The sequence below is a fragment of the Lathyrus oleraceus genome, chromosome 6 (genome assembly GCF_024323335.1).
Source record: "Lathyrus oleraceus cultivar Zhongwan6 chromosome 6, CAAS_Psat_ZW6_1.0, whole genome shotgun sequence".
Lineage (NCBI taxonomy): Eukaryota > Viridiplantae > Streptophyta > Magnoliopsida > Fabales > Fabaceae > Lathyrus > Lathyrus oleraceus.
This window is the reverse complement of record NC_066584.1, coordinates 60,262,898-60,290,014: the sequence shown is the minus strand read 5'-3', so window position 1 is coordinate 60,290,014 and position 27,117 is coordinate 60,262,898. Positions and strand designations below refer to the sequence as shown.

General features: G+C 34.3%; 1 non-coding gene and 1 pseudogene across 1 annotated transcript; one reads left to right on the top strand and one right to left on the bottom strand.

The window, feature by feature from the left end:
- The first annotated feature begins 10,112 nt into the window (after positions 1-10,112).
- Positions 10,113-13,675, top strand: LOC127094017 (uncharacterized; annotated as a pseudogene).
- Positions 13,676-26,468: 12,793 nt separating this feature from the next.
- On the bottom strand, positions 26,469-26,575 carry LOC127099919 (small nucleolar RNA R71). The gene has a single exon (XR_007794381.1). It is a non-coding gene; the product is annotated as a small nucleolar RNA R71 (small nucleolar RNA).
- Between the last annotated feature and the right edge of the window lie 542 nt (positions 26,576-27,117).

Genomic DNA, 27,117 nt, shown 5'->3' with positions numbered 1-27,117 from the left:
AATTATAATAAGAATTATAATGTATATTGTAGATTCACAAATATTTATCAGTTATAACTAAAGAATATGATCAACATTTAACATGCATGATATAAATGTTTAATTTATAACTTTGTAATTAAAATTAAATGAATTTAAAATGGATATCGACATTAAAACTATTTATAAAATAAATGATTCTTAAAACTATTTCTTGCTATTTCAAAACGAACATTGGGCGTGAGGAATACAAGTAATATTCAGGTACATGGTTTGTCACAATTTATATAGATTGGGGATTGGGGTTTCAATCTCTCATAAAAGTTGATTTCATTGATGAGGCTGAAAAAAAAGGTTGATGATAGTTGTGACATAATTTAGAAGTCCTAAAGTAATACAAATAGTATTAGTGTGATGTCTAACTACATTTATAAATACGTAAAATGTTACACGATTAATAAGTATCTACCAAAAAATTAAAATAATTTGACACGATTAGTAAGTAAAATTTTATAATTGTTATCGACTAAAAATATAATGAATAATGGAATCAATTTTTTTTTGAATATATTTAAAAGATAAAAAATGAAATTGATATGAAATATTTGTTCAAGCTCAAAAATGTATCTGAAAAAATAGGAATCAGATTTGAGTTTATTGAATTTATAAAAAATAATAGGGAATAATTTGTTTTTCAGGGAAACCAAATTTGAGATAGATTTAATTTATAAAATCAATTATCAAATTACTTGCATATCTTGATCCAGATAGACAAAAACATTACTATCATCTTATAATTGATATAAATTTAAAATATATAAATCTCATTTAATAGGATTATATAAAAAATTACAAATAAATAATAATTAGTAATAATTATAAAAGCATACTTTTTCATTACTTAACATTGTCATGTTCATTTACTTAACATTGTCATGTTCATTTACTTATATAATTCCTATTTATATCTATCAGCTTTGTACATATTAATTAGACTAGTAGCAAAACTAAAGCAATGGTTATTCTTTTCATTTAGTAGTTTAATATATAGATCAATTTAAGACATATATGTAACAAAACAGAAAACCATATAATTGACCATTATTTAGCAGACAAAGATGTAACAATGTGTAAAAGGTATAATATTTCGTAATACATGTTAGATGATGGTATACCTTATTGAATTCGTAAAATTGATCAGCCAAATCATAATTATGTTGTTCATATATCAGTCTATTCCCCAACTGTTCAACCATATATCCATTTGGAAAAGACATTTATGGATAGTCACCTAAACTTTTACGAATCTTTTGAAGAAGTTTTTCAATTGTTTGTTGAGCATAAGTATACCGTCTGATAATAAACACCATGTTTTACTCCAAACATATGCTGGCATATTCATGCTACTCGATAACAACATATGGATAAAGAGTACTCTAAAAAAGTGACAAGAAACCCAATGATTTACTTTTGTAATAGTTGTTATAAATTCCTTATCATCTCGTATAAACCCCATAACAAAACATGCATCACGAAATATATCATATTTGATGTTGTTAATAGTATTGATACCGTAGCTTAGTGGACCTCTAACATGGGTTAACACCATTCTAAGATAGTACAATTCACCGGTGACTGGAGGAACCCACATTAACCTACCAATTGTGTAACCTTTTTGTCGGGGTCTCCATTATCTTTTTTTCTTGACGTAAACAGACTTTGAAACAAATTTGTTGTATGTTAACTCTTTAGCTTAAGAATATTTCTTATTTGTTTCAAACCATGATATAAGACATCGATTCCATGACACTTCAGAATTGTATTAATACGATCAAAGTTTGTGTAATATACAAAATTTTCACCGTCACAATGAAAAAATAATCTTTCAAGAATTGGTTTCCTACCACCTATAGGAAATGAAAAATTATCCAAGATGTTTCACTTGGAGATACATATCTACAATCAATGTATTGTTTGATCTCATCAACATGTTGTTGTTCAATGGAGTTTGCATCTTCACTCGGAACAATGGCAATAGTGATTATATCGTATCATTTGTTAATGTATTTGAATAAATACTTTGATTGCACCACTCTATATTTATATGAGCTTGAAACTCCATTAACAATTTAGGATTGTATGGAACAACATGTTGGTTATCCAGACAAATGTCATTCTTAATAACCATGTTTCCATTGTTTCTTCTTTTGTAAATCGAAAAACCATCTTGATCAACAATTGTATTTTCCTGAAAATCCTTCGGAAAGTATTTCAAACATTTTTCAATCTTTTATACACGGTGCATATCAGTTTCCACATCCGCATGGACCATGTATCATATTGGACTTAACCAAGTTATACAACTCCATATCATAATCTTGATTGGGAATCTCGACTAAAATGATCCAACCAATATTGGTTGGATGGGATACTTGTTTGATGGGTGGAGGAAAATTAAAATATGGGCATGAGGTAAACCTCTTTTTTGAAACTCAATTGTATACATATTTGTAATAAAAAAATAACAATATGTCAATATAGTAAGTTAGACAGATAAATAATGTATTAAAACGACGCCAAATTATTACATGATTCGTGGTTTTAAAATATAGACTTACATGCAAGGAACTTTCCCATGACCCATTTCTTTGCCAAATCAGACAACAACTCATCAAACTTTATTTTAAAAACTCTTGAAATAATCTCCAGACATTCATGCAGTTTTAAATGAAATGGTCCAAGAAAATGTTGAATCTCAGGCCAATTTGGGTTACATGTGAATGTAATCAAAAGATCCGAAAATCCCACATAACTGCATATTACCATTTCTTTGAAATATAGTCGATCCATATATCTACGACTTCCAACATAAGACGAAGGCAACACAACCCTCTTTCCTAAGTTTGCATCTTGTGTATCACAATTGGAATTTGATTGGCTCAAATTGAGATACTTTTCAACTCTGAGTGTCAATTGATTTTTTATAAGCCACCTAATACTTTCTGACTCCATCATTGTAAATCCATCGACCAAAAATTGTTGGTACAACCTTCTTGATCTCAATATTGTATATGGCTCATTTGGTCTAGATTATATTCTAAATGCGAACCACTCTCTGATTACAAGTTGGTTTCTCTTTGTTGCTTGTTCCCATGGAATATCTTCATTATGCATTTCTGAATTTTAAGGTTATGGATCAATATGAATGTTAGAACCTTTATCTCAGTGTTTCACATTAGGTCTATAACCATCTTCACCATATGAGAAAACTAATGGATATTGATATCCTAAATAGATGGTATGATACTCATCTATTCTTTGAAGTCGACCATATTATTTTGGCATTATAATATCTTTTTTTTTTGCGGTATCAACATCTCCAACAATCAAAATAGTCACTTCAGAAGCTGTTGGTTGATTATATATCCTTCAATCAATAATTCACTCAGAAATTAAATGAAGTTTCAAATCAGAAACATTCCCTTCTTTCAAAATATCATTGACCATTCAGAATGATTAAGCATGAACTTTGTTTTCATATAACATTTCAGACAATTTACTGACAATCTCATGTCGACCCCACTTTTTGACCTACACTTCAATAATACATGGACAAAGAGTATGTATTATATATACATATTGGGTGCAACAAAATGTAATATATGGAACACGATTCATAAAAGGTTATGCTAACACGTGGACATGTCTTTTTAGTTTTCATATGAGAACTTACTATTGTTTAATATAAACATATTCCCGTCAAATAGATAACATAAGGGTGATACGTATACATGCAATTATATAAAACTTTAATCAATAAAATGGACAGACATCTAAAGATTAAACATATATAACACAAGGTATCAAAAATACTCATATCATGGCTATATAAATCAATTGTAAATATATATGTTATATTGTATGATTGGGAAAGTATGTGAATGAGAATAGCGATCCAGAACGCAACGGAATTTAAAATTTTCTCCTTTAGTGATCCTTACGAATGGGCATGATCAGTGATAGAATCGTCACCTCTTGTGACGATTGAAACCTTTGATGCAGATCTACGGAGCGATCACGAACGTTGAACGATGACAACGCCTCTACTCAGTCCACACGAACGGATTCCTTCAATCTCAGTGCTAGCTGCTACGAATGAAGGCTTTGAGTGAGAGAGAGAGAGAAACGAAATTGCAACTGCACTAAATGCTTCTGCACAAGGGTTCTATTTATAGAACCATTTGTGTGGAATGCAAGCCAAAAAGCCCACTTAAGTGTATGTGGCCCATATTTTATAATATGCCAAAATCACTTAAGCGCGTGGTACCTTACCATATTTCGTATTCTACTAAAGTACATCGTACCTTACGATGTTCTACAATTCAGTTAAGTGTACCGTACCTTACGGTGTTCCTTAGTTACTCTATCTCTCATCAATCCATCCTTTTGTGTGTGAGCCTGTAGGTTTTTGCGGCATTGGCAATTATATTAAATCACGCATTTAACATAATAAACAGTGAGCGGTATCTAGAAACACATCACTGCTACCTAAGACACGAAAATGTCATGTGATCTGACAAATCCTTCTGTGATAATACTTATGTGTATAATTATCCTTTTACCCTTATGTATATATTGAACACAAGGCATAGACCGTGTCATCCTTGTCCAGTTCAATATTGGGCCCATAGACATTTATCATGTTATGCAAGATGGGTAAATTCCATCTAGGTCACTCATGTCCCTTAGCATGCTTCGTGGAGTACCCATCAATTGTCTTTATGGTCATCTAGTTACGGACAATGTTTGATCAGCAACAAGGCACTCGACTCTACATCTAGGGTCCATAGTGGTTTCAGGTCGAAGAGTGGTATACACCATTATCACCATGAGAATAACTTATGACACTTTGCATAACATTCTATATAGTATTCTCATAACGGGTCAATCCAGTATAAACATTACTCTTAATATTCATACCGATGTTTAAGACTTGATAACTCCTTATCCATGATCCATGAGATGTGATCATCAGTCTATATACATAATAGTCTTAATGCTTTAATCTTATCACACTTCACAATAAAGCTCGACTACAGATACTTTAAGAATAATGTCCTTATGTTTAATGTAATCTCATGATTAAGTCATTCTTGATACATTAAACGGACTAGCTATCCTAGGGATTTTATTAAACAAACATAATAAAGAAAAAAAACCTTTTATTACTAATAAATAATTCGATACAGGTACCAAAAGCATTGGCCTCTAGGGCTTACACCAACAATCTCCCACTAGCACTAGAGCCAATCAGGCATACCCCTAATGCCCATAAATCTAGTATGGCCATCATGCTTCTGCTACGCAAAAAGCTTTATCAGTGGGTCAACAATATTGTCAAGTGTAGGTACTCTGCATATTTTCACATCTCCTCTATCTATTATCTCTCGAATGAGGTGATAACGCCTAAGTATGTGTTTGGATCGTTGGTGAGATCTAGGTTCCTTAGCTTGTACGATAGCACCATTGTTATCACAATAGAGACCAATCGGATCCACAATGCTAGGAAACATGCCAAGTTCACTAATGAACTTTTTGATCCAAACAACTTCCTTTGCTGCACTTGAGGCAACAATATACTCGGCCTCGGTTGTAGAATCAGCAACTATATCGTGCTTTGAACTTTTCCAGCTCACAACGCCACCGTTTAAGCAAAACACATAACCAGATTGTGATCTAAAGTCATCCTTATCTGTCTGGAAGCTAGCATCAGTGTATCCAATTACAACCAGCTCTTCCTGACCTCCATATATCAAGAATGAGTCCTTAGTCCTTCTCAAATACTTAAGGATATTCTTGACAGCTACCCAATGAGCATCACTAGGATCAAATTGGTACCTACTCGTTGCACTCAAAGCATACGAGACACCTGGTCGAGTACATAACATGGCATACATGATAGATCCTATTGTAGATGCATATGGAATCTTATTCATGTGATCCCTTTCTTCCTTAGTTGAAGAGGATTGTGTTTTTGATAGACACAGGCCGTGTTGCATAGGCATGAATCCTTTCTTGGAATCATCCATATTAAAGCGTCTCAGCACTTTATCTATATATGTACTCTGACTTAGGCCAATCAGGTTTTGTGATCTATCTCTAATATATAGGCTGCTTCACCTAGGTCCTTCATAGAAAAGCATTTCGCCAACCAAGACTTTACTTGTTGTAGGGTAGGGACATCGTTTCCAATGAGTAATATGTCATCTACATATAATACCAGGAAAACGGTCATGCTCCCACTAACCTTCTTGTAGACACAAGGCTCATCTTCGTTCTTGATGAATCCATATTGTTTTACTGTTTCATCAAAACGAAATTCCAGCTTCTGGAAGCTTACTTCAATCCATAGATTGATCTTTGTAACTTACATATCTTTAGGGCTTCATCAGGTATGTCAAATCCTTCAGGTTGTGTCATGTACACATCCTCAAGAAGATTCCCATTAAGGAAAGCAGTTTTGACATCCATCTGCCATATTTCATAATCATGATATGCAACGATAGCAAGTAAAATCCGAACAGATTTAAGCATTACAACTGGTGAAAAGGTTTCATCATAGTCAACCCCATGAATTTGTTTATATCCTTTTGCAACTAGTCTTGCCTTATAGGTATGTACATTACCATTCATGTCAGTCTTCTTTTTGAAGACCCACTTGCATCATATAGGGTTAACTCCTACAGGAGGCTCTACCAAGGTCCAAACCTGGTTTGTGTACATAGAATCCATTTCAGATTTCATGGCTTCTAGCCACTTCTCAGACTCGGGACCAGTTATGGCCTCTTGGTAGGTCACAAGCTCATCTTGATTCATGAGTAATACATCACCTTGATCAGTTATGAGATATCCATATCTCTCAGGTAGGTGACGTATCCTACCTGACCTACGCTGGTCTTGTTCTACTTGAGCAGGTTGCTCTTCCACAACTACTTGTGTTTCCTGCTCTAATTCCTCCATAGGTGTATCAATGCTTTGTGATTCTTGAATTTCTTCAAGCTTTACTTTCCTCCCACTGATTCCTTTGGAAATAAAATCTTTTTATAGGAAAACTCCTGTTCGAGCGACAAACATTTTGCCCTCAGAAGGATTGTAGAAGTAATACCCTCTTGTTTCTTTAGGATACCCCACAAATAAGGATTTGTCAGATTTGGGCTCAAGCTTAATTGAAATTTGTCGTTTCACATAAACTTCGCAACCCCAAATCTTCATGTAAGACATATGTGGTTTCTTACCACTCCATATCTCATATGGTGTCTTCTCAATCTTTTTGAATGGAACACGGTTAAGTGCGTAAGCTGCTGTCAGTAGTGCATGTCGGCGTGACTCATCATGGATCGGACCATGTAACATCCTAATTTTCCATACCTTAAATAATATATATGATTATAATTGAGATTTTAACATCGCTAATTATTACAAACTAAATATTGAAACTAGCAACTATAATAATTAATTTATCAACTAATTACTCTTTATTTTATTATTAATATTATTATTCAATTTGAATATCATCGTTTTATTTTACAAACTAAACTTTGAAATTAGTCATTTAAATACTTAATTTTAAGTTAATTAATTATCCATATTATTTATATTATTATTACTTTTGTTGTTTTGTTATTATATTATTTGATGTTATTTGATTTGAATATCACTATTTTACTCTACAAACTAATCTTCAAAAAAAATATAGTAAATAAAATAACCTTAAGTTAATAAGTATATTAAATAATTATCCTTGTTGTTATTGGTATTATTATTATTATTAAACTTATCATTTCATTTTATAAAATAAATATATTTTATTTTTCTATTAATATTCTACATGATCATATGTCATGAAATAGTAGAAAATCAAACTTCCATACATTTCTCACCAACTATTTTCACAAAGTCATATTAGAACATCTATAAAACTATTCATGTAAGACTTGTAAATATTTGATAAAGACATATTTACTAGCAAGAGTTGAAAAGTTAGAAAGCATGGGCAAAAGGAGATAAATTTACATTATTTTAATATCTTACAACTAGTATAAATAGGGGTCTTTCTCACCCCATTTTCATTCATTCACAAATCATCTTTCTTACCTCTTTATTTCCTTCTTTCTCTAGTTTCTTCATATAGAAATATTAGTTTTAGTTATCGAAGTTTTCACGGTGTCGGTTTGTAGTTTTTAGAGTTATTTTGGGGTCAAAGTTTTTCTAAAGTTTTAAAGGAGTTGATACGTCAAAGTTCTGCTCAAATCATTTTCATAAGTAACCGGTAAGCCGTTATAATGTAATTATTTTAATTATATTATTTATATAAAGGTTATTTTAAGATTTCGATTTAAATTTCCGTTCAGACGTCGAGATATTGAACTTATAAAGTCCAAGATAAATTTTACCATTTTAAGTTGTTATAATGCCGAAGTATTTTTATAAAATTAAAATATTATTAGGAATACACTCTTGATAATTTTCTAAAACAAACAAATCCAAACGGGAGTATAGTCAAATTTATACTTGAATTTAATAACGATTTAAATATAGTGGAGGTTATTATTAAATATTTTAAATGAATAAATATTTTAATTTGTAACGGGATTATGTTTATTTAACCGTAAATTATATTCTAATTATTTTATAAATTTCGTAGAATTCAACGGTTATCGTAAAGTAGGTTATGGGCAAACGTCAGAGAAAACGCTGGTGGACTTTCAACAACGATCAACAACAAAAGGTGGAGGCAATATATATACATATATATATATATATATATATATATATATATATATATATATATATATATATATATATACATATATATATATATATATATATATATATATATATATATATATATATATATATATATATATATATATATATATATATATATATATATATATATATATATATATATATATATATATATGTAGTGGTGACCCAAGCCCTACTAGCGATAAATAAGTAAGGAGAACCTATTCTCGAATAATGATTTTCCCAAGCGAGGTTATGCCGACCTTAATTATTTATCATAATAATGATCTATGACAATTTGAGGTTGTATTGTGGTTACATTGTTTGATTAATTGTCTAATTGTTTATTTTATTTATACTTGAATGATTGTGATTGATAGACTAAGAAAATGATCTATTAAAGAGAGAAACAACAACAGTGATTAGATATTAAGTGTTAGATCCCCAATGGAATAAGGAAAGTTGGATACATTGAGTAGTTGTATTCGGTTGGGTTCTGACTAAGGAAAAGACTTGGTCGACCATGTCCTTTACGGTCCACCTCTCTTACCTGGGAAGTCGACCATACATTATTCACTGTATAAACTGAACTAGTTATATAGAGATAAGGATCATGCCAAGGAGAAATAGACAAGATATTTAATGGATTTGGCACTCAACCGAAGTAATTAGATAATAACTATGACCTGAAAGGTTGATACAATATTTCCCAAATATTAACTAAATACTTATGGTTGAAGTGTTGCTACAAGATGGTTGAGTGATCATATAGACCTGCATTGAGGAATGTGTAAGTCCACTGTCGTGCGGTATGGGACGTACGAGGTTGATCAGTCGCCTACAATCCCGACGGGGATTATTATTTATGCATGCTAGGCAAGACGAGGGTCTTGGCCTGAATCCTCAGGGACGATCGACTTATAACACCTGGACTCCATGTGAAGTTAGGTGGCGTAGCTCTTGGTAATTGGGAGTACGTTGGTGGCATGTGGTCTTGTGATATATGATCTTGGTAAATGGGATAGGTATCCTTGACCGCGTTTAGTGGTCTGAGTCAGCATATAGTTCAGGGATGCATTAGAATAAACACTTATAGAGTATAGGTAAATATGGGATAAAGATACGCTTGTTCGAATATTTGTGGTTGTCATATATGTGTATATATATATATATATATATATATATATATATATATATATATATATATATATATATATATATATATATATATATATATTGTCTTGCATCTTTCGATTGATCTATGACGATCAGGCGACGAGCTAGACCATTTAGGAGGGAAGGCTATGGAGTGACAGATTACGATAATGTCAAGGTTGAAGGTTGCTAGCGTTTGGTCAAACGCTTATCACATTGTTACTACTACGTAATATTATATACAGTCAGTATAAGTGTCAGTCCTGTTGGACTTAGGAGGTCCTTCTGTTAAGCTTTCTTTCGATTTTCTTCATGTACTTTTATTTTAAGTTTTATCTATGTGGCAATGCCACTAGTCTTAACGGTGTCAAACTTTATGTAAAACATATTTGAAGCATATATATGTGAAGTAGTATATTTTAATTAATTCAGTCTTGTTAGTTAAAATTTTTAAATTTTCTGTATTTTATTTTAGAATTTCACTAATGGGACATAGGCTGTCTCATTTAATGGTATCAGAGCTGGTCGATTCAGCTCAGACCGTAAGTGTTTAGAGTTATACTGACTGTATCAAGTTGGATTCCAAACCGGATGATAACTTTTCTGTTGTGTGTTGAGTCTTCCTCTTGATAGCCTTCTAATATACTGATCTAGGAAGCGTCTTTAACACACTTAACTTATTCTTCTTTCTTTTTCCCCCAACGGTCACAAACCCAACGGTAACGTAACGGACACTTCACAAAATTCAGTATATAAATACTTCACACCTATTCATTATTTTCATATCAATTTCAAAGTACTTATCCATACCTTACAAATGGCTAAATGTTTTCTTTTATTCATCACTCTTCTTGTTATTATCTTGTTTCTTATTGGTATTATCAAGCATGAAGAATTAGGTAAAGATTTCTTAGCAATAATGATAATTATAGTTTTACCATTACTAGTCTTAGCTTGGTTTATTAATAAAGGTTTTTAAATGAAACATGGTCATGGTTTTTGTAATCGTTGTTATTGAATAAATCGATATGCTTTTGTTTATACACTAAATATTGCTTATCTTTTCCAAAACTCTAGATATAATCATAACTAACGTTAAGCATTAATTCAACATATTAAACATAACATTGCATGTGAGAGAATTGACAAAATCCTTATCGATGAATCATTCATTGGGATATAAATATACATATTTATTATGTTCTTTATGTCTTGTGGATGATTGAACCTAATAACTTATCCTTTTCAGGAAGTTATGGTTCAGAACGCCAGAAACGTGAGGCGTGGTAGGAGTGCTGGTAGAGGCGCTAGTAGAGGTGTAGGTAGGAATGTGAGTGGTGAAGCTACTCCCGAAGGGGTAGCTAACATCCCCATGGGACGAGAAGATCATTCCCAAACTGGAACGAACTCTCAAGCTGACCCTCGAGATGTTCGTGAACTTGTTGCGGCTGTGTTAGTTCAAACACAACAAAATGCTCAAATCCTGCAAATCACTCGTGATCATCAACTTTTTCAGCAACAACAAAGAGAAACTGTGCATGAAGATACGAGATTGAACTCGTTTCTGAAAGGTAAACCACCACAGTTTGGTGGTAACTTTAATCCGGAGGGTGCTGAAAAATGGTTGCAAAAGATAGAGAAGATATTTTCTTTCACTCACTGTAGAGAGAATAGAAGAGTCGGTTATGCAACATTCATGCTAACAGGCGACGTTGAAGCCTGGTGGAGAGGAAAACATAGATTATTGGAAGAGGAAGGAAGAGAGATCAACTGGATCTTGTTCAAAGAAGAATTTTTGGGGAAGTATTTTCCAAAGCTATGTAGGAAAGAGAAGGAGAGAGAATTCCAGAACCCGCGTCAAGGTATGATGACGGTGGGAGAGTATACTAGGAAGTTTGAATCCTTGCTAAAGTATTCTGAATTTTACCGCTTGCATCCAAGGGAAGAATGGATGTGTGAAAAGTATCAAGATGGATTGAAATATGATATCCAGAGGGCAGTTCTACCTTTGCATATTATGCGCTTTGGTGAGCTAATAGAAAGATGTTTGAAGTTGGAAGGAATTGACAATAGGAAGAATCAATATGGATCAGGAGTACCAACCCGAAACAACAATCACAAGGGCCATTTTAACCGAGGCCATGGAGGAAGGACCCAACAAGGGGGTAGGCCATATCAAAGGCCTACACCATATCATAACCAGGATTCTAGGAGGTTAATGTTCAAGTGTTACAGCTGTGGAGGGGCACATCTTAACAAAGATTGTCCAAATAGAAATATTGGAGCTTGTTTTCGTTGTGGTCAGAATGGCCATTTTCTCAAAGATTATCCCCAAGGACAAAATCAACCAACAAGCCAGAAGAGCGTCCTAATAAACAATAACAATGTAGGGAGAGCAAGGAACGGAGGCCCAAATGTTGGTCAAGGACTTCAGAATCAGAACAAGCCAACCACAAGAAGAGTATTTGCAATTAGAGGAGCTGAGATCTCAAAGTCAGATGGGTTAATCCAAGGTATGTGTTTAATTGGAGATAAGTTGGTATCAGTATTATGCGATTCAGGAGCTACACATTCATTTATATCTACATCTTGTGCAGAAACTCTGGGATTTGAAATTGTTGATCTCAACTATAAGTTGACCATTACAACTCCCTCGGGAGAAAGAATGGTAACTTGTTCAGTATGTGCAGACTGCCCTGTAATTTTAGAAAATAGAAGATTCTTAATAGATCTTGTAGTACTCCCGCTAAAAGACCTAGATGTCATCTTAGGAATGGATTGGTTATCAGCCAATGATGTAAACTTGGGGTGTAAGAAGAAAATTTTAACGTTTGGAGAAGATAGTGGAGAAGTCATAAAGGTGGAAACTCTCACCCAAAAATTTATGATGTTATTCTCTATGTTAGAAGGAGAAACCCCTAGTGTTGAAAATCTTCTAATGGTCTGTGAATTCCCGGAAGCTTTTCCAAAAGAGGTTCCAGGTTTACCACCGGTTAGGGAAGTGGAGTTTTCTATAGACTTGGTTCCAGGAACTGGACCAATTTCTATATCTCCTTATCGAATGTCACCCTCAGAGATGGCTGAGTTAAAGAAACAGTTAGACGAGATGTTAGAGAAGGAATTTATTAGACCAAGTGTATCGCCATGGGGAGCTCCAGTCTTGTTTGTTAAGAAGAAGGATGGTTCTTCTAGACTTTGTGTAGATTACAGACAACTTAATAAAGCTACTGTAAAAAACAAGTATCCTTTGCCTAGAATCGATGACTTGATGGACTAGTTAAAAGGAGCATCGGTATTCTCGAAGATTGACTTGAAGTCTGGATATCATCAAATCAGAGTGAGGGAGGATGATATTCCAAAAACAGCTTTCAGATCCCGTTATGGACACTATGAGTACTTAGTAATGCCATTTGGTTTGACTAATGCTCCAGCAGTATTCATGGATTACATGAATAGGATCTTTAGGTCGTACTTAGATCAATTTGTTGTAGTTTTCATCGATGACATTTTGATTTATTCCAAGAATGAGTTAGAGCATGAAGAACATTTGAGAATTGTGCTACATATATTAAGGGACCGCCAATTGTACGCGAAATTCTCGAAATGTGAATTTTGGTTGAAGGAGGTACAATTTCTTGGTCATGTTATCAGTAAAGAAGGTATTGCAGTAGACCTGAGTAAAGTCAAAGCAGTAACAAAGTGGGAAAGTCCAAAGAATGTTGGTGAGATTTGAATTTTTCTTGGACTAGCTGGATATTATCGGAGGTTCATCGAAGGATTCTCAAAGATCGCTTTGCCTATGACTCAGTTAACGAGGAAGGGTAAGAACTTTGAATGGACAAAAGAGTGTGAAGAAAGTTTTCAGAAGTTGAATGAGAGATTGACTTCATCACCAATACTCATCTTACCAGACCCGTTAGGACGATTCGATGTGTATTGTGATGCGTCATACCAAGGTCTTGGTTGTATGTTGATGCAAGAAAGGAAAGTGATAGCTTATGCATCAAGACAGTTGAAGGTGCACGAGAGAAACTACCCAACTCACGACTTAGAGTTAGCAGCAATTGTGTTTGCCTTAAAAATTTGGAGGCATTATCTTTATGGATCAAAGTTCACTGTGTTAAGTGATCACAAAAGCCTAAAGTATTTATTTGATCAGAAAGATCTAAACATGAGACAAAGGCGCTGGATGGAATTTTTAAAGGACTATGATTTTGAGTTACAATATCATCCAGGAAAGGCCAATGTTGTAGCCGACGCCTTGAGTCGAAAGACACTTCATGTATCTGCAATGATGTTGAAGGAAGAAGAGTTGATTAACCAATTCGTGGATTTAAACTTAGGAGTACATCACAGTGAAGGAAGTATGTTCATAGGCACTATTGTCGTGTCTAATGAATATCTAAAACGGATCAAAGATGAACAACAACTTGATGACCAATTAATGAATATAAAGGAAACTATCAAAGATGGTCAAAATGGGGATTTTAACATAAGGAGTGATGGAATCCTAAGTATTGGAGAAAGGTTGTGTATACCTCAAAACCAGGATATTCGAAAGTTGATCTTGGAAGAAGGCCACAAAAGTAAGATGAGTTTTCATCCAGGAGCCACAAAGATGTATCAAGATTTGAAGAAAATGTTTTGGTGGTTTGGAATGAAGAAGGATATAACAGAGTATGTTCAAAGTTGTTTGATATGTCAGAAGGCAAAGATTGAACATCAAAGGCCAGCTGGATTGTTACAACCTTTAGACATTCCGGAGTGGAAGTGGGATGGAATAGCTATGGATTTTGTAACTGCTTTGCCCAAAACTCAGAAGAAGCATGATGCAATTTGGGTAATCATTGATAGTTGACAAAGAGTGCACATTTCATTCCCATCAATCAAATGTTTAGCTTAGAGAGACTAGCTCAGATATATGTAAAGGAAATTGTTAGATTACATGGGATACCTATAAGTATAGTCAGTGATAGAGATCCCAGATTCACATCAAAGTTTTGGCGTCAGTTGCATTTAGAGCTAGGAACCAAACTATGGTTAAGTTCAACTTATCATCCCCAAACAGATGGCCAATCAGAAAGGACAATTCAGTCGTTAGAAGATCTGCTAAGAGCTTGTACTCTTGAAAATAAAGGAAGTTGGGATGAGTTCTTACCATTGATTGAGTTTACTTACAACAATAGTTTTCACTCAAGTATTGGCATGGCTCCATATGAAGCATTGTATGGACGAAGGTGTCGAACGCCTTTATGTTGGTATGAAGTTGGAGAAAATAAAATATTGGGTTCAGAATTTGTACAACAAACAACAGACCAGGTTAAGCTTATTAGAGAAAAGATGAAAGCTGCACAGGATCGTCAAAAGAGTTATAGTGATAAAAGGAGAAGACCTTTGGAATTTGAGGCAGGAGATCACATGTTCATTAGGGTAACTCCTAGAGCGGGAATTGCACGAGCAATCAAAACTAGGAAGTTAACACCAAGGTTTATCGGGCCTTTTCAAATTCTACGACGGATTGGACCTGTAGCATACCACATTGCTTTGCCGCCAAACCTGTCTAATCTTCATGACGTATTCCATGTATCACAACTAAGGAAGTATTATCCTGACCCTTCACATGTCATTGAGCCTGAAAGTGTGGAACTTAGAGATAACCTAGAATATGAGGCTTTACCTGTCAAAATTTTAGATCATCGAATTAAGGAACTTCGTGGAAAGCAGATACCATTGGTTAGAGTTATGTGGGATGATGTAACTGGTGATTCTACCTGGGAAAGAGAAGAGGACATGCGTCAAAAGTATCCACATATGTTTTAGGTACGTTAAATTTCAAGGACGAAAATTCTTTTAAGGGGGGTGGTAATGTAACATCCTAATTTTCCATACCTTAAATAATAGATATGATTATAATTGAGATTTTAACATCGCTAATTATTACAAACTAAACATTGAAACTAGCAGCTATAATAATTAATTTATCAACTAATTACTCTTTATTTTATTATTAATATTATTATTCAATTTGAATATCATCATTTTATTTTACAAACTAAACTTTGAAATTAGTCATTTAAATACTTAATTTTAAGTTAATTAATTATCCATATTATTTATGTTATTATTACTTTTGTTATTTTGTTATCATATTATTTGATGTTATTTGATTTGAATATCACTATTTTACTCTACAAACTAATCTTCAAAAAAAAATAGTAAATAAAATAACCTTAAGTTAATAAATATATTAAATAATTATCCTTGTTGTTATTAGTATTATTATTATTAGTATTAAACTTATCATTTCATTTTATAAAAGAAATATATTTTATTTTTCTATTAATATTCTACATGATCATATGTCATGAAATAGTAGAAAATCAAACTTCCATACATTTCTCACCAACTATTTTCACAAAGTCATATTAGAACATCTATAAAACTATTCATGTAAGACTTGTAAATATTTGATAAAGACATATTTACTAGCAAGAGTTGAAAAGTGAGAAAGCATGGGCAAAAGGAGATAAATTTACATTATTTTAATATCTTACAACTAGTATAAATAGGGGTCTTTCTCACCCCATTTTCATTCATTCATTCACAAATCATCTTTCTTACCTCTTTATTTCCTTTTTTCTCTAGTTTCTTCATATAGAAATATTAGTTTTAGTTATCGAAGTTTTCACGGTGTCGGTTTGTAGTTTTTAGAGTTATTTTGGGGTCAAAGTTCTTCTAAAGTTTTAAAGGAGTTGATACGTCAAAGTTCTGCTCAAATCATTTTTATAAGTAACCGGTAAGCCGTTATACTTTAATTATTTTAATTATGTTATTTATATAAAGGTTATTTTAAGATTTCGATTTAAATTTCCGTTCAGACGTCGAGATATTGAACTTATAAATGCCAAGATAAATTTTACCATTTTAAGTTGTTATAATGCCCAAGTATTATTATAAAATTAAAATGTTATTAGGAATACACTCTTGATAATTTTCTATAACAAACAAATCCAAACGGGAGTATAGTCAAATTTATACTTGAATTTAATAACGATTTAAATATAGTGGAGGTTATTATTAAATATTTTAAATAAATAAATATTTTAATTTGTAACAGGATTATGTTTATTTAACCGTAAATTATATTCTAATTATTTTATAAATTTCGTAGAATTCAACGGTTATCGTAAATTAGGTTCTGGGCAAACGTCAGAGAAAACGCCCGTGGACTTTCAACAACGATCAACAACAAAAGGTGGGGGCAAGGTCTCGTATAAGTTGGGACGGTTAGCGTAAAATAGCTTAATATATATATGTGTGTAGTGGTGACCCAAGCCCTACTAGCGATAAATAAGTAAGGAGAGCCTATCCTCAAATAATGATTTTCCCAAGCGAGGTTATGCCGACCTTAATTATTTATCATAAGAATGATCTATGACAATTTAAAGTTGTATTGTGCTTACATTGTTTGATTAATTGTCTAATTGTTTATTTTATTTATACTTGAATGATTGTGATTGATAGACTAAGAAAATGATCTATTAAGGAGAGAAACAACAACAGTGATTAGATATTAAGTGTTAGATCCCCAATGGAATAAGGGAAGTTGGATACATTGAGTAGTTGTATTCGGTTGGGTTCTGGCTAAGTAAAAGACTTGGTCGACCATGTCCTTTACGGTCCACCTCTCTTACCTGGGAAGTCAACCATACATTATTCACTGTATAAACTGAACTAGTTATATAGAGATAAGGATCATGCCAAGGAGAAATAGACAAGATATTTAATGGATTTGGCACTCAACCGAAGTAATTAGATAATAACTATGACCTGAAAGGTTGATACGATATTTCCCAAATATTAACTAAATACTTATGGTTGAAGAGTTGTTACAAGATGGTTGAGTGATCATATAGACCTGCATCGAGGAATGTGTAAGTCCACTACCATGCGGTATGGGACGTACGAGGTTGATCAGTCGCCTACAATCCCGACGGGGATTATTATTTATGCATGCTAGGCAAGACGAGGGTCTTGGCCTGAATCCTCAGGGACGATCGACTTATAACACCTGGACTCCATGTGAAGTTAGGTGGCGTAGCTCTTGGTAATTGGGAGTACGTTGGTGGCATGTGGTCTTGTGATATATGATCTTGGTAAATGGGATAGGTATCCTTGACAGCGTTTAGTGGCCCGAGTCAGCATATAGTTCAGGGATGCATTAGAATAAACACTTATAGAGTATAGGTAAATATGAGATAAAGATACTATTTTACATCCTATTTCCACTTTTAAACTTGTACGTAAATCTTAGTCTTGTATTCTTTTTGTCATGCATCTTTGGATTGATCTATGACGATCAGGCGACGAGCTAGATCATTTAGGAGGGAAGGCTATGGAGTGACAGATTACGATAATGTCAAGGCTAAAGGTTGCTAGCGTTTTGTCAAACGCTTATCACATCGTTACTAGTACGTAATATTATATACAGTCCGTATAAGTGTCAGTCCTGTTGGACTTAGGAGGTCCTTCTGTTAAGCTTTCTTTTGATTTTCTTCATGTACTTTTATTTTAAGTTTTATCTATGTGGCAATGCCACTAGTCTTAACGGTGTCAAACTTTATGTAAAACATATTTGAAGCATATATATGTGAAGTAGTATATTTTAATTAATTCAGTCTTGTTAGTTAAATTTTTTAAATTTTTTGTATTTTATTTTAGAATTTTACTAATGGGACATAGGTTGTCTCATACCATGTCTAATAGGGTTCGATTTCTTCTCTCAGATACACCATTCCATTGGGGTGTTCCAGGAGGAGTAAGTTGGGATAGGATCCCATACTATTTCAGATGGTCATCAAACTCTATGCTTAAATACTCACCACCTCGATCTGATCGAAGAGTTTTAATATTCTTACCTAGTTGGTTTTGTACTTCATTCTTGAATTCCTTGAACTTTTCAAAGGACTCTGATTTGTGTTTCACTAAATACACATAACCATATCTACTGAAATCATCAGTAAATGTGATGAAGTACTGAAAACCTCCTTTAGCTGGTATGTTTAATGGTCCACATACATCAGTATGTATGATGGCCAAAAGATCATTAGCTCTTTCACCTTTTCCTGTGAATGGAGACTTAGTCATCTTTCCAATTAAACAAGATCTGCATGTCTCATATGATTCATAATCAAAAGAGTCCAAGAGTCCATCTTTATGGAGTTTGGAAATGCGTTTCTCATTTATGTGGCCTAATCGACAATGCCAAAGGTAAGTTGGATTTAACTCATTAGGTTTCATTCTTTTAGTATTAATGTTATAAATAGGCATTTCACGATCAAGGACATATAATCCATTGTTCATTTATGCAGTAGCATAGAATATATCATTCAAATAAATTGAGCAACAATTGTTCTTTATTATAAATGAAAAACCAAACTTGTCCAAACAAGAAACGGAAATAATATTCTTGCTAATTGCAGGTACATAATAACAGTTCTCTAACTGAATTATTAAACCACTAGGAAAAGTCAATACATAAGTTTCTACGGCTAAAGCAACAACCTTTGCTCCATTGCTAACTCGTAGGTCAACTTCACCTTTTGCTAAATCTCTACTCCTTTTTAGCCCCTGCACATTGGTACAAATGTGAGAACCGTATCCAGTATCTAATACCCATGATGCAGAAGTAGATAAATTAATTTCAATAACAAAAATACCTGAATTTGAAGTCTCTACTCCATTCTTCTTATCTTCCAGATACTTTGGGCAGTTTCTCTTCCAGTGTCCGGTCTTACCGCAATGGAAGCAGGTGTCTTCCCTTGGTATGCCTCCACTAGGCTTCAAAGCAGCAGCAGCGGGTTTGGGTTTGGAAACTTCCTTGCCTTTCCCTTTATCACCCTGCTTGGTGGATCTTTTGTTCTGTCTCTTTCCATTTCCGATCATCAGAATGGACTTCCCTTTTGACTTCAGATTCTGCTCAGCAGCTCTTAACATGGCTAGCAGTTCAGGAAGAGATTTGTCCATATCATTCATATTGAAATTAAGGACAAATTGACTGAATCTATCTAGAAACGATTGCAAGATCAAATCAGTCGCAAGTTCCTTTCCGAGGGGAAAACCCAATCTCTCATGGTTCTCTACATACCCAATCATCTTGAGCACATGTGGACCTATAGGGGCTCCCTCAGCTAAGTTGCCTTGAAAAATAGCTTTTGAAACTTCAAACCTTTCATGTCTCGCTTGCTCTTGATAGAGCATTTTCAGATGTTCGATCATATCGAACGTTGTCATGTTCTCATGTTGCTTTTGCAACTCTGAGTTCATGGTAGCTAGCATGAGACAAGCAGTTTCGTTGGCATCATCGACATGCTTCTTATAAGCATCTCTTTCTGCCTTAGGTGCAGAACTAGGAGGTTCCTCTTCAGGAACAGGTTTCTCCAAGACATACAACTTTCTATCATGTTTGAGGATAATCCTCAGATTTCGGTGCCAATCCAGAAAATTTGTCCCAGACAAATTTTCCTTGTCAAGGATTGATCGCAAAATGTTGTTAGAGGTGTTTGTTATCATGGTAATCTGCATGAAATTAATGAAAATATAAGTATCAATAACATACTCAATTAGGCCTTTAATTAAATATGCTCCCACTATTTTATTCAAAACAAATTACCCTCACCATTTGATTCGGAGAATCCCGTTGGAAGATTTTCTAGTGGGTCGAGATCCACATTTCACTTTGTTTTAAGTCCGCGTAGGCGGATTACACAAAACTAGGTTATTTAGGTAGGAACTCTTTCCAATTGTATCTAATACAATTCTCGAATATTTTAGTTGGGTGAATAACTCCTTATTCCAATCCATCACATGGATCATTTCCAACTCTTACTTCTAAACACATATAATCTTATTATAATTTGTTTAGTTAAGTTTGACCCATTGTTTTAGCAAATGGATATTACAATTATCCCATCGCACCTTACTAATATAGAACATGCACCTCGCGTAGGCGAAACCTACCTTATCCGATACTAGTCTTGATGAGTGCTAAAACTTGGAAAGCATAAACTTAATATTTAATTTGAGGGAATCGCAATTATTCTGATCTCACCAGCTTATTTATCAAATAAATTGTGTCTCACATGCATCAACATACATTCATAATGAAACAGTTATGGCCCCTAGCGCAATTGTTCTCTCAAGCCAATGAGAGAACCTAAGCTAACCTAATAACGATCTAAGCTTCTCAAAGCAAGATCTTCAAGGTTGTCCTCCTTTGATATTGAATTCTTCTCTTTCTTCATAACATTACATTACATTAAAGAAACTCGTTTTGCATACGAGGGAGTGAGATGAGAAAAGAAGTTACATTAAGAGATTAAAAGAGAGGCACGACACGCAGGTCGTATTTTAAAATCCCAAAACAAAATAAAGGAAAACTAAGGCCATAATCGATCACAAGACAATAATAATAAACACATTATTATTATTAATTTTAATTCCTTTAATTAATTAAAACCAAATTAAATTTCGGCGGCCGATCACACTATACAGAGTTAGCCGGGGTCCGCTGCCCGGTCATAAAACAGAAACGCCGAGAATTCTGACTCTGTGAATGTGACGACCGTCATAAAGCATGTTACGACCGTCACATCCAGCTTGTTATGACCGTCACAGGCACATGACGAACGTCACGTGGCCAAAATCAGCGTTTTGAAACAGTCAACAGACGTGATCCAACAAGCCCTCAATTCACAACTCTTTGACAGCACAACCCTTGTGCCGTCACTAACCATAATGCACCAATTTCAGACCATCGAACACACCTCGATTGTTGATTCAGTATGATTGATCAATAGGTCATTGCTTCACCATACTAATGTCGGATTCCAAAGCAAATGACCATTGATCGCTCAAAGGAAAACAACCATTAAGCGTTTGAATGAACGAAACAGAAACAGTACATCATATATACCGTATTTTGCATTAGGATTACTTATATCATATATATAACTTGATCGATCTCAATTGCGTAACATATGGACGATCGATGTATCGCTGCTTCACCATACTAATGTCGGATTCCGAAGCATAGTCAACATCAATCATCCAAATCGTACACACGTGATACCAAATTTAATTACTCGTTTATTCTTTGATTCATTCTGTCTTTTAATTATATTAATACCGAAAATAAACAACTATCAGATGCATGGTTTCGTAAGTGGCTCTGATACCACTGAAGGAGAATAGCGATCCAGAATGCAGCGGAATTTAAAATTTTCTCCTTTAGTGATCCTTACGAATGGGCATGATCAGTGATAGAATCGTTACCTCTTGTGACGATTGAAACCTTTGATGCAGATCTACGGAGCGATCACGAACGTTGAACGATGACAACGCCTCTACTCAGTCCACACGAACGGATTCCTTCAATCTCAGTGCTAGCTGCTACGAATGAAGGCTTTGAGTGAGAGAGAGAGAAACGAAATTGCAACTGCACTAAATGCTTCTGCACAAGGGTTCTATTTATAGAACCATTTGTGTGGGCTGCAAGCTAAAAAGCCCACTTAAGTGTATGTGGCCCATATTTTATAATATGCCAAAATCACTTAAGCGCGTGGTACCTTACCATATTTCGTATTCTACTTAAGTACATTGTACCTTACGATGTTCTACAATTCACTTAAGTGCACCGTACCTTACGGTGTTCCTTAGTTACTCTATCTCTCATCAATCTGTCCTTTTGTGTGTGACCCTGTAGGTTTTCGCGGCATTGACAATTATATTAAATCACTCATTTAACATAATAAACAGTGAGCAGTATCTAGCAACACATCACTGCTACCCAAGACACGAAAATGTCATGTGGTCTGACAAATCCTTTTGTGATAATACTTATGTGTATAATTACCCTTTTGCCCTTATGTCTATATTGAACACAAGGCATAAACCGTTTCATCCTTGTCTAGTTCAATATTGGGCCCATAGACATTTATCCTGTTACGCAGGATGGGAAAATTCCATCTAGGTCACTCATGTCCCTTAGCATGCTTCGTGGAGTACCCATCAACTGTCTTTATGGTCATCCAGTTACGGACAACGTTTGATCAACAACAAGGCACTCGACTCTACATCTAGGGTCCATAGTGGTTTCAGGTCGAAGGGTGGTATACACCATTATCACCATGAGAATAACTTATGACACTTTGCATAACATTCTATATAATATTCTCATAGTGGGTCAATCCAGTATAAATATTACTCTTAATATTCATACCTATGTTTAAGACTTGATAACTCCTTATCCATGACCCATGAGGTGTGATCATCAGTCTATATACATAATAGTCTTAATGCTTTAATGTTATCCCACTTCACAATAAAGCTCGACTACGGATACTTTAAGAATAGTGTCCTTATGTTTAATATGATCTCATGATTAAGTCATACTTGATACATTAAACGGACTAGCTATCCCAGAGACTTTATTAAACAAACATAATAAAGAAAAAATAGCATTTTATTATTAATAAATAATTCGATACAAGTACCAAAAGTATTGGCCTCTAGGGCTTACACCAACAATATGTTGCTTTATCCAAAATAGTGGTGACAAATTAATGATTAAATTTATAAGACATACATGATACACTGAATTCTATTTTGAATTTCACTCTCTGTAACATATATATACACTTGCGCAAACTTTGGACTTTGACATAGAATTGGTAACATGCTACCTATCATATGACATGATTTACCTTGAATGCAAAAATTAGGAGGACCTTTACCATTGTTAATACGATTATCCATTTTTGTACCAGGCGATGTAAATGCAAACATCATGTTGTACATTCGGATTTGTTGTTGGAAATTTTTTGACTCAATTTTTTCATTGTCAAACAAAAGATCTTGCAAAACTTTGGATGGCATTTTTAACAAAGGAAGTTGAACCTTACCATTGCCACAACATATATAAAATTTAGGATTTGTTGCATTGCGATACTTATTTTTTCGTTCCTGATACCACATATTTGCTCCACATTCTTGACATTGTATTATTGGATCTCCTATATTATAATAACCTCATGGCAATAATGTATAACAAAAAACATTAATATTCATTAAATTATTGTACTGCTAATATAATAGTACGCTCTTTTATGATACATGAATCTAAGAAGAATTATGTGCAAATTCTAACATCCAATAATGTATTTGAGTCTGAACGATAGCATATTCCAACCAAATCCAATAATATTATATACATTATAATAGGAATTACAAATAACAAATACTATACGATATAAGATACTAGTACCTTCAGACTCATCCTCAGAAGAATCAACAAATGAGTCATTAAGCTCAAGACATGTAATATGAGCGATGATTGACATAATTGGTTGTTTATTAACTAATGTGTCATCAAACCTTTTTCCAAATTGACTCCATGTTTGTTAACTTTAATGGATGGATTTTTTTATCTAATAATAACCATTGTATTTGATTGAGGTCTGGAAGAAGAAAAGTCTTGAGTATGTTGAATAAAACTTGTTGAAACAGGGTTGGTACATTGAAATTTAGTGTTCATGTTTGCATGAGTTAAAATATTAGTATCAATGTTTGCCAATGATGTCCTTATACTTGAAGATGCTCTGTCAATATAGATATTCAAAAATATAGTATTTTCCTCCTATGCGCTCGCCACTCATCATGAAACTAGGGTTGTGGCAACCGCCACAACCTAGTCTTCCTATTTTTCCTCCACCTTTTTAGTCATGGCTTCCATTACTTTTGCTATAAATGAGGAATATGGAAAGGATATATAAAAGACCTCTCAGACTCGCACGAGAGATCTCTCTTCTTCCAGTTTTCAAGTGTACGATTAATTTTTGTTCTGCTTTATTTTTCTTTTAGTTTCTAGGCAGTTTCTTACCAGTGGAAAAGTGATAGTTTCTCCACATCGGGGACTATTACGGTTTATTATTTTTACGCATTTGGGATTCAATTGTAAGGGTATTCATTGCCAAAGTCTGCCGGAATTATTTAATCGAAGATTCAAGATTCAATTTCAGTTCTTAAATTGCAATCCAGGTTTATTATTGTTTACCGTTTTATTTATTTATTTATGCCTTATTGTATGTTTAATTCCCTAATTGCCATGTCTGTCACCGGATCTATGTCCGGCTAAACCTTAGGTATCGGTATGTAAAGATTGTCGAAACGACGGGATTCAATAAATAATTGGTGTTAGTTTTTATTAAAACTTAATTTTTCAGCTTTAGTTTCTTATTTTAATCAAACTGTTTTTCGTACGAGAGTACAAAACAAACTAAGGTTGCGGTCAACAAGAACGAGAGTTTGAGATTTTAACCAGATAGCTGAAACTAGGCATTGATCCTAAACACAACGAGAGCACTTTAGGATTAATTAGACTTTATCTGTATTCAAAAAATACTTTTAAATTCAAAATGAGACTGCGAGAGCCTAGTATTCTGGTTTAGGAGTATGGTCGGAGTCAATAAAAATGAGAGTATGAGACTAAGTCCTTTCTATAAATAATTTCTACTGCAGAATATTTTAACAATTAAGATTACACCAATTATCTATCGAATCTCCGAAGTTTCATGTATTACATACCGATATCCCATATATCTTATATCTTTATCTTTATTCTATTTTGTAGTTATTTCTCTTCATCCCTCCAATCTTAGAACAATCATTCGCCTTAGATTTACATAGTAACATTAGACCATGATACGTTCGATTATTAGTCCTTGTGGGTTCGATAATCTTTAAAACTACGCGATAGGACTGTGCACTTGCAGTCACGATTCACATAGACTTACCAAAGTCACGATCAAGTTTTTGGCACCGTTGTCGGGGACTTAATTTAGTCGATATCGTAACTTTAGCGTTACCTAGTATAGACTAAGGCAAACAATTCTTTTTCCCTTTCTACATATGTCGAGTGTATGCCAAGTACCCACTCTCAAGGCGAGAAATTAAAGTTATAATTCGACGAACCTGAGCGTTATCTTATATTAGAATGTTGGATACGAGACTCGATACGGAACATCGTATCAAGCTAAATCTTCCTGACCTTAACATTCCTACTTTTGAATCAGTTGTTCAACCAGAGATGGCCGAACAAGTGCAAAACCGTCCTCTTAAGTATTATGCAATCCCTTCACAGGATAAACCTCATAACAGCATCGCTGCCCCTGCGATCGAAGCCAACAATTTTGAGCTAAAACCTTCACTGTTGTCAGCCGTACAGCAAAACCAGTTTTCAGGTAGTCCCACAGAGGACCTGAACCTACACTTGTCAGTATTTTTGCAATACACAGACATGGTGAAAGCGAATGGTGTCAACCCAAAAGTTATAAGACTCTGTCTTTCCCATTTTCATTAAGAGATAGAGCTAGAGCTTGGCTCCAGTCTCTACCATCCAACTTTGTCACTACGTGGAGCGAGTTGAAGAAAGTCTTCTTAGCCCAACATTTCCCACCTAGCAAACGGCTATGCTAAGAGCCCAAATAAACGGGTTTAAACAAAAGGATAACGAATCACTTTTTGAAGCTTGGGAGAGATACAAAGACATGATGAGGTTATGCCCACATCACGGTATAGAAGAATGGCTGATAATCCACACCTTTTATAATGGTCTCTTGTACAATACAAGATTGACAATAGACGCCGGCGCAGGTGGCGCATTGATGGATAAACCATACAACAAGGCCTATCAACTCATTGAAAGTATGGCCCAAAATCATTACCAATGGGGAAGCGAAAGAACCTTTGTAGAGAAACCTCAACCGGAGGGCGACATGTACGAAATAAGCAGTCTTGCCCATGTCAACGCCAAGGTAGATGCCCTGACTCAAAAGATAGACAGATTGACCATAACACCAGCAGCCACCGTGGCTGCCGTAGCACCAAACTGCGAGATATGTGGAGTTCAAGGAAATACTGCCCCAGAATGTCAACTCTTGACATGAACCTCCATAGACCAGGTGAGCTATGCTAAAGGAAACCCTTACTCAAATACCTATAACCCAGGTTGGAAGAACCATCCCAACTTCTCATACAAAAATAATAATGCATTGTATGCACCTAGCCAAGCACCTGCTGTACCACCAGGATATCAAAAAGCTATCACAAATACTCAAA